General features: G+C 38.8%; 1 pseudogene; it reads left to right on the top strand.

Annotated features, from left to right (window-relative positions):
• Positions 1-411: 411 nt before the first annotated feature.
• On the top strand, positions 412-1,164 carry LOC141498631 (vacuole membrane protein 1 pseudogene; annotated as a pseudogene).
• Positions 1,165-13,982: the final 12,818 nt, after the last annotated feature.

The raw sequence follows: 13,982 nt of genomic DNA, 5'->3' as shown, positions 1-13,982 counted from the left end.
GACGTAACCAAGCAATGTGTATCAAGCAGGCGCTCTGAACCTTTTGGCCATACTGTGTTAGCTACAACTAACAGGTCTTACTGTCAGTGGCTCTTAGCTCGGAAATCCCTATAGGTACTTCTATCGCCAAAAATGCAGATGAAACGCAAATGGTGAAAGCGTGGATCGAGAAGGCCAAATACACAGGTGATCAAGCCATGTTCCCCAGAGGTAGTCATTCCCCAGGGGGCTGAAAGCAAGAGACTGGAGGTGAACATGAGGCGGAGTATCGTCATGTGGAAGAAACCTATCCTGATCTTCCAGTACTTCACACTGGAAGTTTTTATCACCTTCCAAGCATGGATGTCCTTCCTGTGAGAGTGGCTAAGTCTCCTACCTCCTACTTTATTTCTGTTAAGCACAATTTGGGCTATGCAAGATGACGATGGTGGTCAACAAGAGTTTATTTACCATATGGAGAAAAAGATACTGTGGAGTACCTACTGGATTTGCCTAGGGATACTCTCCTCGGTTGGCCTGGGAACAGGTCTCCAAACATTCTTGCTCTATTTTGGTCCTCACATTGCCTCTGTTACCATGGCTACTTGTGAGTGCAACTCTCTCAACTTCCAAGAACCACCCTATCCTGAGATGATTATCTGCCCCAGGAAAAAAGGTATTGAAACAGCTGTCTCTTTATGGACAATTCTCCCAAAGGTGAGACTTGAAGTTTTCATGTGGGGAATTGGTACAGTCATGGCACAACTGCCCCCTTACTTCCTGGCCAAGGCATCCCACCTGGCAGGCTCTGAGGCTGAAGAGGACCTGCCTGAAGAGATGGGGGATATATGTGTTTCCTGGATTAAAGCTGTTGTAAAGAATCTGATCAAGAATGTTGGTTTTTTTGGAAATGTAATCTATGCTTCAATTCCAAGTCCTCTATTAGATCTGTCTGGGATTGCATATGGACATTTCCAGGTTCCTTTTTGGACCTTCTTCAGTGCAATCTTTATTGGAAAAGTCATAGTGAAGGGATATATCCAAAAAGTTTTTGTTATCATGACCTTCAGCAAGCCCACGTTGCAGCAGATGGTGGCTCTCATTGGTACTGTACTCACTGTGGGTCCTTCTCTGCAAAAAGTATTCCATGATTACCTCAAGGCAGAGAGACTGAAGTTTCACTAGGGAAATATGCTAAAAAGCATTCTAAAAGGAGAAGACTAGATGACCTGGATTTTCAAGAATGTGGCATTTCTGATGGTATTCTATTTCATCCTGTCTGTCATTAATTCTCTGGCACAACAGTATGCCAAATGAATCCAGCCGCAAATGAATACAGCACAAATAAGAAAGTAAGGCAAATTTCAACAAGTGCATTCACAGAAATAAAAAATGGAGTCAACTTGAATTAGACTATTCTATATAGAACAGAAAATCCTTTTTTTCCCATTCTAATGAACTTTTTTCACCCTTTGGAGAACGAAGAAAAATACTGGTTTTGAAAGAATTTATTTCATACTTTTTATTCAGAAAAATCATATTAAGAGGTTAGGTATATGTTCTATTTCATCCTGAGAAGGGTTTTCTTAGTGTTGGTATATTAACTAAAAATCCCCAAGTGAATGCACTTTGGACAATTAATTCAACCAATTCTGTCCAAAATAATAGTTGTTCAATAAACTTTGTCTTGACATTAAGTGTATATCTTGTTTTTTCATTCATAAAATAGCATATTGTGACAGAAATGTAGCATTTCTAAGTTTACAGAGAGCTTTACAACCATTCCCATACTAAAAGTTTTCATACATAAATCTAGCATGTCTATCATGAAATTTAATATTTTAACCTTCTTCACTCACCCACCAAAGATGGCATTGATTCACTGCCCTTTAATACGGAGACAGCATAAGCAAAATTCGACTGGTGCCCCATGAATAAGTCCATACCATTTTTCTGTTCTGTATATTTAAGATGAAGTCTAGGGGAAAAAACTTTGTTAAATCATGTTTGAATATTTTTTAGAAGATATGAGGCAAGAAACTACATACTTAACAGACAATTCATTTTAGTAGCTAAGAATAGGACTATTAGAGCAAAAAGAGTTCTTGGAGATCATTTATTCAACATCCTTATTTAATTGAGCCCAGAGAGGAAAAGGCACTTGCCCCAAATCACACAGGTAGCAAATACCAGAACCAGAACCAGAACCTAAGTCTCTTGATTCCCAGAATTTTCTTTCCATTACCTCTCCACAAGCAAAGCATTCAGTCAAAAGAGCTATTAAGTTTTTAGGGGGGGGATGGAGAAAAGAAAAGTGCCAATGTTTTTCTACTTCTAAGTGGATAAACATTAAAACCGCCATAATAGGAATCAGTGACATTCTAAACAACTGTTACTTGACAGAAGCTTTCTAAGTTGATTGGCAACATGAAGTCCTAAGCCTTAAGACATTTTCACTTATTCTGAAATAAATAATTTTGTTATTAATTAAATTTACTTTGAACATTTCACCAACAAAAAGTTCTCCATTATTTAAGATCAGAGATAACAGAGTCACAGAACTTTAGAGCTAGAAAAGTTTTCAGAAGCTTTTTAATCCGGCCCAAATCTGATTAAATATCAACTCTACATCACAGTTCTGGAGTGGCTGCATTCCTAAGGTTTTTTTCCAGTCTCCTAGATCAATGCTCCTTCCAGTCATGTCATCATATATTCCAGGGCTCATGAGTAGTACACTTACTCTTAATCCTTCCAGTGGGTGATGTTGTACAGTTTTCAGTGACTTATTCCATTGCTGCAAACTGGATTTCAATATAGTCTTTATTGTATTTATTTTTTTTCCTGCCACCTTGTTCAGCTCCTCAAAAAGCCATTTGACATTGTGATATCATCCATTCTTCTTTCATTACTGCTTCTCCAAGGTCTATGACTTCATCATCAGAGGATGTCCTGTGTTCCTGTTTTGACTCCTAAGCTTCCGCATCTAATGTGATAGTTATTAGTTTGTCCTTCATTTTCGATGAAGATCATGACATAAAGAGATGATGCCATGACAAGCACATGAACTGAATTTGAGTGACAAGGGTAGTGCTAAGTCACCAGCCTCACTTTCTCCTCCGAAGCCAAATGAGTCCAGTAGCCAGAAAGGAATCCAGATGACTAGAGGTGGCCCTGGATACAAAGCAATCAGGGTTAAGTGACTTTCCCAAGGTCACACAGTCAGGACGAATCCAGTGTCTAAGGCCAGATTTGAACTTCCATCCTCCTGACTCCAAGGCTAGTTCTCTATCCACTGTGCCACTGAGCTGCCCAATTGTTAAATACCCTTTCATGGAATGGGTGAACATTTTATATCTGTGAAGATTAATCTCATGACACATTCCTGCAACTGCTACTGGAAACAATACAACTTTCTTAAATAGCCAGAGGCAGTGATGCAGTTACATTAATGGACAGTTGCTATTTCTCCAACATTTTAGGACTCATGATGTGCCTTCCTGAACAATGCTATGAGGTACATGATGCAAGAATTTTAACTCCAACTTACAGATAATGAAACAGTGTCTGAGAGGTGAGACTCAATGTCCACAATTGTCTCTTCATATGGACAAGACTGGAATTGAAGTATGATTCCAAATTCATTCCTCTTAACATTCTGCCTTGTTTTGTTTGTTTGTTTTTGCAAGGCAATGGGGTTAAGTGATTTGCCCAAGATCACAGGGCTAGGCAATTATTAAGTGTCTGAAGCCAGATTTGAATTCTATCTACTGTGCCATCTAGTTGCCCCAACATTCTGCCTTTCTAAAGGAAAATTATAAATGTATTCTATATACATATATACATACACACTTGTGGATATGTATGTATAAATTTGCAATTGATTATGTTATTTGATACAGTCTGAAATGGAGTTAATAGACTAAATTACTCAAGTAATAAACTAAAAAGTCTTTTAAATCAAGAATCTTAGGGATCAGCTAATCTCATATTACCAAAACTAAACTGTACCATAGATGACTACAATAGATACTTCAGTTCTGTGAGCTGTATGACTCTGTAGTTTCAGTTCAGTGGCTCTGCACACTATCCCCAGAACAGGAACAGGAAATGAAGAACTGATAGATGAGGAAGCAGAATGTAGGAGGGGTAAGACAGCAGGCATAAGGAGCTATCTTAATTCATAGTTTTTAAGCAGTAACATGCTACGGTAATAAAATTTGGTGCTGACTGGCATTGGGAAAATACAAATCGTCCTTTTTGTTCTGGGTGGGACTAGTATTTGTACAGCACGTTAAGGTTTGCAAAGATCTTTGCACATATTATCTCATTTGATACCCATTGGAGAGATGAAGAAACCAAGACAAAGGTGGAGTGACTTGCCTACATTCTTACATGCAATATCTGAGACAGAATTTGAACTCAAGTCTTTCTGATTCCTGGTATAGGATTCTATTTGTAGACTCATCATTTTCCAGGTAATAAAACTGAGTAATAGGCCAAGGTCATATGATCATAGTCATTGAACTAGAAAAGACCCCAGAAGCCATCCAGTCCAACCCCTTCTTCTACAGAGGAAGAAACTGAAGCTTAGGTACTTGAAGTGAATTGTCCAAGGTCACATGGAGTGTTAAAAATGAGATAAAACCTCAGGAGCTCTGTGCACGTACTACTGTTATCCCCATACAATCAGTGCTGGGGAAAGCTGGGAAGAGAACTGATTTCCTCAAGCATACATACTTTTCACTAGGTCCTACAATTTTCTCAAACTATCATGCTATAGCTCTCCTTTTTAGTTCAAACTTCTACAACAATATGTTTACAGTACCTCCTCTTTCTCTACTCTCAACAGTCTGAGAATGAAGAACTCAGATAATTAGACAAATGACATCTCTGGTACATTGTTAAATTATGTGTTCCTAATTTTAGAAATGACACTAAGTTAGAGTGCATTCAGAGTAAGGCTCAGAATTATACCTGATATGGATGGTATAAATTTACTAAAGTTGTTAAGCCTAAAGTAGAAAAAACACAGGGAAAGACAAAAAAGGGGGAGGGGATGGCACATAAAAGTTATGTTCAGTATTAAAAGAGTGTTAGAGTATTATAAGAGTGATTAAGGAAAAACTTCCTAACACTTAGAACTATTTCAAAACGGAATGGATTGCCTAAGGAAGTAACAGGTCATCCTTCTGCCATGGAAGGTTAACAAGGCAACTGACTGACCAATCAGGATTGAAAGATCCTTTCGAATTCTGAAATTCTGTGATTCCATGACTCCTGGTTCTCTATTTAGTATTCTTCCCAAGACACCATCCTTTAGGATATAAATATCTTGGGACCTAGAGACAGAAAGGGATGGAGTCGGGGAAGAAAGAGGCGATAGGTGACAGAACATTAAATGCTTATGATATGTGAGGATTTGTACTAAGTGCTGAAGATACAAATAAAAGCAAGCAAGACAATCCAGGCCCTCATTCTAAATGGGAGAAAACAACAATTAAAGGTATAATGAAAATGATGAGAGGGAGAATTGCTCCTGAGTGACATGATCTGGCAATGATAGAAAGTGAGATTAAGATCTGGATCTAGGCAAGAAACAGCAAAAGCCCACAAAGCTGCAAGAAAAGAGTACTTTGTATATTTTCTATTAATTGTCTACAACATTGGGAATGCTTAATAAATAAAAAACAAATTTTAAACGTCATACTCGGGCGGAGTCAAGATGACGACGGGAGAGTAGCCTCTCCTAGGTGCTCTCTCTATATAATATTTCAAAACTCATAAAATAATGACTCTAACAAAATTTTTGAGAGACAGAACCCACAGAGGGATCCAGTGAGGCAATTCTCCAGAACAAGGTAACCTGGAAAACAGCTGAAAGGCTTGGTTCCACAGGACTGGAGGGGTGGCTCGCCATAGTGAAGGAACTTCAGCCTCATAGAGGCAGCCCCAGGGTGCCTGGGAGCCACAGCTCTCGGCAGGGGCACTTTCATGACATACATCCTGGGAATCACCATGCACAACTCGGAAGATCAGTGGGAAAGGCAGGGCTCTTCCAAAGAGAGTGAGATTTTCATAATCAAGTGAGGGAGACAGAAGAAACATTGCAAAAGGCAATGAGAGAGATGCGGGAAACACATGAAAAAGATGTCAGCAGCTTAGCCAAGGAGATCCAAAAAAATGCTGAAGAAAATAACATGTTAAAAACCAGCTTAGGCCAAATGGATAAAACAGCTCAAAAAGTTATTGAGGAGAAAAATGCTTTAAAAAGCAGAATTGGTCAGATGAAAAAAAGAGATAGGAAAGCTCTCTGAGGAAAACAAATGCATTAGATGTAAAATGAAACTGAGGGAACCTACTGAATTGATGAGAAGTCAAGATACAATATTTCAAAACCAAAAGAATGAAAAATTAGAAGAAAATGTGAAATATCTCAATGAAAAAACAACTGATCTGGAAAACAGATTCAGGAAAGATAATTTAAAAGTTATTGGGAAGCTTGAAAGTCATGATCAGGAAAAGAGCCTTGACATCATTTTTAAAGAATTCCTACAGGAAAATTGCCCAGATATCCTAGAAGCAGAGGGGAAAATTGAAATTGAGGAAATCCACTAATCTCTCATGGAAAGATCTCATAAAAAAAACAACTGAAAGGAATATTATAGCCAAATCCCAGAACTCCCAAATAAAAAGGCAAATATTACAAGCACCCAGAAGGACACAATTCAAATATTGAGGATCTACAGTCAGGATCACACAGGACTTAGCAGAAACTACATTGAGAGCTTGTAGGGCTAGGAATAAAATATTCTGGAAGACAAAAGAGCGCAGAATGCAACTGAGAATCAACTACCCAGCAAAACTGAACATCCTCTTTCAGGGAAAAAGATGGACTTTCAATAAATCAGGGGAATTTCAAATGTTCATGTTAAAATGGCCAGAGCTGAACAGAAAGTTTGATCTTCAAATACAGGACTCAGGTGAAGCACAGAGCGAGGAGGGGTAAAAGAGTAAAATAGGAGGGACTTAATGATGATGAACTGCATATATTCCTGCATAGAAAGACGATACTGATAGTACTTATGAGAAGCTTCTCATTGAATAGAGCAGGTAGAAGGAGCTTTTATAGATGAAACACAGGAGGGAGCTGAATTTGAAAATATAATATAGTGTAAAAATGGAGTCAATGTCTAAAAGGGAAATGTATGGGGAGTAAAAGAAAGGAGAGGTGGAATAGTCTAAGATATTTCATATGATAAGATTTTTTTAATACAACTATCTATTGCAGTGATAGGGAATGGGGGGAAGGCCAGGGGGAATGAGGGAAACTTCACTTTCATCAGAGGTGGCTCAGAGAGGAAACAGCATATATACTCAATGCAGTATGGACATCTAGAGTAAGAAGGAGAGAAGGGGGACAGTGAAAGGTGGGGATGTGAGTGATGGATGAGAGGGTGGATCGTGGGGGAGAGTGGTCAGATTTAACACATTTTCTTTTTTGCTTCTTGCAAGGAACTGTAATTGGATGGTCTGTCCAGGACCATAAGGCCGGGTGGTTGCTGGGCCATAGGGGTGGTATGTGGGCTCAGGGCCTCTTGGCCACAGGGTAGGTGATCAGTCTGTTGCATCACTCAGCTACCCTACAGCACATTTAAGAAGGACAGAGTGAAAGGAGAGAGAAAATATAGTATATAGTAAAGGGGAAGTATGAATGTAGGGAGTTGTGATCAGCAATGGCAACAGTAGAAAAATATAGAAGTAGCTTTTGTGATGGACTTATTATAAAGAATTTGATCCAACCGAGACAGAGATGGTGGTGTTGGAACACAGAGTGAAACACATTATTATTATTATTATTATTATTATTATTATTATTATTATTATTATTATTATTTGGGGAGGGGGTTTCAAGGCAAGTGGGGTTGGGTGGCTTGCTCAGGGCTCTACAGCTGGGTGATTGTCGGGTGTCTGGGGCCATACTTGAGTTCAGGTGCTCCTGATTCCATGGCTGGTACTCTGTCCACAGCGCCACCAAGCTGCCCCTATTATTATTATTTTTATTTTAATTATAATTTTTTTCTCGTTCCTTTACGTTATGGCTCATGAGGGTCTATATTTTTTGGGAGGAGGGGGTATTATGTTCACTCTTAAACAAGAATATTTTAGTAATATATAAAAGACACCATCTGTACAAAAATAAAAATAAATAAATATGATAAAAAATAAAAATTAAATAAATTAAAAAGAGGAGTCTGAGGACAGTTGGGGGGATAACTTTGCTCATCAAATGAGCCTAAGTAGTTTTTGGGGGAACGGCTGAATTTACCCATAAGATTGAAGATGACTTAAGGACTTAATGTTCCCCAGTTAGAGGATCAGAGGGAATGCCACGACTCTGATTTTTCCCAGCAGGTTGTTCTGAGGTGGTATGGTGGGGCTAACTTTACTGATCAGGAGTCTTGAGAGAGGTTGGAGGGTATAACTTTGCACAGTAGAAGAAACTGAGGAATGGAAGGAGGCAAATTTGCTTAGCAAGGTGCCTGAAGAATTATGGGGGATTGGCTGAATTTCTGTAGCAAGATGTCTCAAGAGGGATGGGCTGGTGATTTTAATGAGTACTGTTTCTAAGGAGAGTTTGGGTTGTTTGATTGCCTAGCAAGAGGACCAGAGGAATGTTTGGAGGGTGAAGTTGCCCAGCAGAGGGACCTGAACTGGTTTGGGGTGATTAACTTTGCCTTGAGGGCTTGGGAGGGATTGGAAGGGGTGACTTTGTTTAAGCATAGCTACTGAGGGAAGGTTGAAACTGCTTTTATCCAGGAGACTATCTCCAGAGGAGTTATTGGGGGGATATAATATACCTAAGAGCATGAAAGAGGAGGAATTAGGGGTGGTGTTCTTTGCCTAGCAGGAGGTCCAGATGGAAGGATGTGGTGTGATTTTGACCAGCAGGGGGGCCTAAGGTGGTGTTTGGGGGTGTTACTTTGCCCATCAGGTGACTTGAGGAGAGACTGGAGGGGTTAAGTTTACCCTGAGGATAGATAGGGTGGGTTGGTGATAATGCTCAGCAGGTTTCTCTGAGGGGATATGAGGTGTGAGGAGGCTTACCTTGCTTAAAAGGAAGCTTCTGGAGAGAATGATGGGTTCAAATTTCCCTTTAATGGGAGCCTGAGGAGAGCTTTGGGCTAACTTTTCTCATCAGGGGAGCCTGAGTGGTTTTTGAGGGAAGGATGAATTCACCCAAAAGACTCTTGGAGGACCACTTGAGAACTTAATCTTCATCAACAGGAGGATTCAAGGGAGTGCTATGGGATTGATTTAACCCAGCAGGTGGGCCTGAGGTGGTAGTGTGGGGCTAACTTTACACAGCAGTAGTGTTGAAGAGAGGTTGAAGGGGATAACTTTGCCCAGTAGGAGAACCTGAGGAGGGATTGTGGCCAAAGTTGCTAAGCAGGGTGCCTTAGGAGTTATGGGAGGTTGGCTGAATTTCCCCAATAGGATGTCTGAAGAGGGATGGGCTAGTGACTTTGTCCAGTAGGGTTTCTAAGGAGAGCTTGGGTTGTTTGTTTGCCTTGCAGGAGGAGCAGACAATGGTGTCAAAGGGTGAGGTTGCCCATCGGAGGGACCCCACAGGCTTGAGGAGAGGTTGGAAGGAGTAACTTTATTTGCCACAGCTACTGAGGGAGGGTTGAGGCTAACTTTGTCCAGCACATTGTCTCCAGAGGAGTTATTTGGGGGGGGGGGACAGAATTTACCTAACAGGAAGCCTGAGGAGGGCTTGGGTTTTTTTTCTGTGCCCAGTAGGAGGCATTGATGGGTATGGAGTGATTTTGCCATGGAGGGGGGCCTAAGGTGGAATTTAGGAATATTACTTTACATATCAGGTGATTTGAGGAGAGATTGGAGGGGCTAACTTTGCCCTGAGTTTCGTTTGGGTTGGTGGTAATACCCAGGAGGTTGGTCTGAGGTAATACAAGGATGGGTGAGCTTCAAATTACTCAAAAAGGGGTTTTAGCAGATGTTGGAGGGGACTCTTATGATTACTAAGGGCTAACTTTTTCTCATCAGGGTAGCATGAGGAGAGTTTAGAGGAGGGCTGAATTTACCCAACAGACTATTTGAAGACCCCTGGAAAACTTAACCTTCCTCAGCAAGGGGATCAGAGGGAGAGCTTTGAGTGTGCTTGTTCCCAGTAGGTGGGCTTGAGGTGGTGTTGTGGGACTACCTTTACCCATCAGGAGTCTTGAGGAGAGACTGGAGGGGTAACTTTGCCGGGTAGGAGGACCTTAGGAGTGGTTGTGGCCATGCTAGCTCAACAAAAGTGAATATCCTCGTCCATGGAAAAAGATGGACTTTGAATGAACCAGGGCTATTTCAAATGTTAGTGTTAAAATGGCCAGAGCTGAACAGACAGTTTGATCTTCAAATACAGGACTCAAGTGAAATATAGACAATGGAGGAGAAGGGCAAACTATGAGGGACTTAATGATGATGAACTACATGTATTCCTGTATAGAAAAATGACACTGATCATACTCACGAGAAACTTCTCATTTAATAGAGCAGGAGCTTTTATAGATGAAGTACAAGAGAGAGTTGAATTTGAAGATAAAATATATTGTTAAATGGAGTCAATAGCTAAAAGGGAAATGTACTAGGAGTAAAAGAAAGGATTGGTGGAATAGGTTAAGATATTTTGTAAAATAAGATTTTTTTTTATTACACTGAGCTATTGGAATGATATTGAAGGGGGAATGCCTGGGGGAATAAGGGAACCTTCACTCTAATCAGAGGTGGCTCAGAGAGGAAACATCATATATACTCAATGCAGTATGGACATCTAGAATAAGGAGAGAAGGGGGACAGTGAGAAGGGGTGAATGTGAGTGATGGAGGAGAGGATGGATTTGGGAAGAGTGGTCAGATCTAACACACTTTCTTTTTTACTTCTTGCAAGGGACTGGAATTGGACAGCCTGTCCAGGACCATTGGGCTGGGTGGTTGCTGGGCCTCAGGGGTGGTATGTGGGCTAGGGGCCTCTTGGCCTGTGAACAGTCTTCAGTGTCACTCAGCTACCCTACAACACATTTAAGAAGAGGAACAGAATGAAAGGAGAGAGAAAATATAGTATATGAAAATGGGGAAATACAAATGGAAGGAGTCGCAATCAGCAATAGCAACAGTAGAAAAATATGGGTGGAAAAATATGGAAGTAACTTTTGTGATGGACACATAAAGAATGTGATCCACCTGAAAAAGAGCTGGTGGTGTTAGAACTCAGACTGAATCACATTTATTATTATTATTAGTAGTAGTAGTAGTAGTAGTAGTAGTAGTAGTAGTAGTAGTAGTAGTAGTAGTAGTAGTAGTGGTAGTAGTAGTAGTAGTGGTAGTAGTAGTAGTAGTGGTAGTAGTAGTAGTAATATTAGTAGTAGAAGTATTTTGGTGGGGGGGGGGGGGATTGCAGGGCAAGTGTGGTTGGGTGGCTTGCCCAGGGCCGCACACCTGGGTGATTGTTTGTCTGAGGCAGAATTTGAACCTAGGTGCTCCTGATTCCAGGGCCGGTGCTCTGTCCACTGTGCCACCTAGCTGCCCTTACTATTATTATTATTTTTTAATTTTAATTTTTTTCTCTTTACTTTATTGCTCATGAGGGTCTATATTTTTTGGGGAAGGGGGAATTGTGTTTACTCTTTAACAATAATATTTTAGTAATGTATAAAAAACATCATTTATACATAAATAAAAATAAATATATTTTTTTTAAAAAGGGGAAAACATGAGAAAGAAAGTAAAACCATAAAAGAAGTTTTGAAAAGTGAACACAGTAAGCTTTGCTCTGCATTCCGAATCTAGAATTCATTATCTGACTGTGGGTGGTATTTTCCTTAACAGGTCTCTCAGGATTGTTCTTGATCACTGCACTGCTGAGAGAAACTGCATCACAATGTTGCTCCTACTGTGTACAATGTTCTCCTGATTCTGCTCATTGCACCTCACTTCAGTCCATGCGAATCTTTCCAGACTTTTCTAAAATATGCCCATTAATGTTTTCGTAAGGAACAATAGTACTCCTTTACATTCATAAATCGTAGTTTGTTCAGTCATTCTCCAATGGATGGACATCCCCTCAATTTTCAATTTTTTTGTCACTTTAAAAAGAACTGCTTTAAATATTTTTGAACATGTGTCTTTCCACCTTTTTCACATTTTCTTTAAGGATATAACCCTAGCAGTGTCATCGCTGCATCAAAGGGGATGCACAGTTTTATAGCCATTTGGGCATAGTTCTAAATTGGTCTCCCAAATGGTTAGATCAGTTCATAAGCCCACCAATAGTGCATTAGCATTCCAGTTTTTCCACATATTCTCCAGTATTGATCATTTTTCTTTTTTGTCAATTTAGGCAATCGAACAAGTGTGAGTGGTACTTCAGAGTTGTTTTAATTTGCCTTTTTTCTAATAAATACTGATTTGAAACATTTTTGATATGACTGTAGATATTTTTAATTTCTTCATATGAAAATTGCCTGTTCATATCCACTGACCATTTATTAATTGGAGAATGACTTGTATCCTTATCAATTTGACTCAGTTCTCTATATATTTTAGAAATGATTCCCTTATCAGAAACACTAGTTGTGAAAATTGTTTTCCATCTTTATGTATTCCTTCTTATCTTGGCTGCATTGGTTTTATTTGTGTGAAAGATTTTTAATTCAAAGTAGTCAAAAAATAATCATTTTGTAATTTATTATATTCTCTATCTCTTCTTTGGTCATAAGCTTTTCATCATTCCATGGATAATATATAGACTATTCATTGTTCTCCAATTGGCTGATGGTATCATGCTTTATGTTTCACTCCTGAACCCATTTTGATCTTATCTTGGTATAGGCTATGAGTTGTTTAGATTTGATTTTATTTCTATGAAAAAATGTTTTATAATTATGTTCATGTAGTTTCTAGGTTTACCTTGACAGGTAGATTCCTATATATTTTATGTTGTCTACAGTTACTTTTGATGGAATTTCTCTCAATATCTTGTTATTTGGTTCTGTTGGTAATATATACAAATGATGATGACTTATGTGTGTTCATTTTATATCTTGTTACTTTGCTAAAATTGTTCATTGTTTCATATAGTTTTTTTAGTTGATTTTCTAGGGTTCTCTAAGTATACTATCATATTATCTGCAAAGAGGGAGAATTTTGTTCCCTCCTTGCCTATTATAATTCCTTCAATTTCTTTTTTCCTCTCCTTATTGCTAAAAGCTAACATTTCTAATACAATATTGAAAAATAGTGGTGACAGTGGGCATTCTTGTTTCACTCCTGATCTTACTGAAATGCTGCTAGTTTAACCCCTTTACATATCACATTTGTTGATGGTTTTGGATAGATACTGCTTATAATTTTAAGGAAAACTTCATTTAGGTTCTTATGCTCGCTGCTGTTTTTAATAGGAATAGGAAAGGAAAAGGGTGCTGTTTTTCATCAGCATGTTTTGAGATATTCAAATGATTTCTTTTAATTTTGTTATTGATAAGGATCAATTATACCGATTGTTTGCCTGATATTGAACCATCACTGCATACCTGATTTAAATCCTATCTGATCATAGTATATTAACTTCTTGATAACTTGCTATCATCTCTTTGTTAAAATTTTTACATCAATATTTATTAGAGAGATTGGTCTATAATGTTTGTTTTGGCTCTTCTTGGTTTAGTTATTAGCACCATTCTGGTGTCATAAAAGGGATGTGACAGGACTCCTTCATTTATTGTTTCAAATAGTTTACATAGAATTGGAGATAGTTGTTATTTAAATGTTTCATAGAATTTATATGTAAATCCATCTGACCCTGGGGAGTCATTCTTAGGGAGTTCATTGATGATTTGTTCAATTTCCTTTTCTGAAATGGGATTTTTAAAGTATTTTATCTTCCATTAATCTTGACAATTTATAATTTTGCAAATATTCTTCTATTTCACCTAGATTGTC

Source organism: Macrotis lagotis, chromosome X, assembly GCF_037893015.1.
Source record: "Macrotis lagotis isolate mMagLag1 chromosome X, bilby.v1.9.chrom.fasta, whole genome shotgun sequence".
NCBI classification, from domain to species: domain Eukaryota; kingdom Metazoa; phylum Chordata; class Mammalia; order Peramelemorphia; family Peramelidae; genus Macrotis; species Macrotis lagotis.
This window is presented reverse-complemented; position numbering and strand designations above follow the sequence as displayed.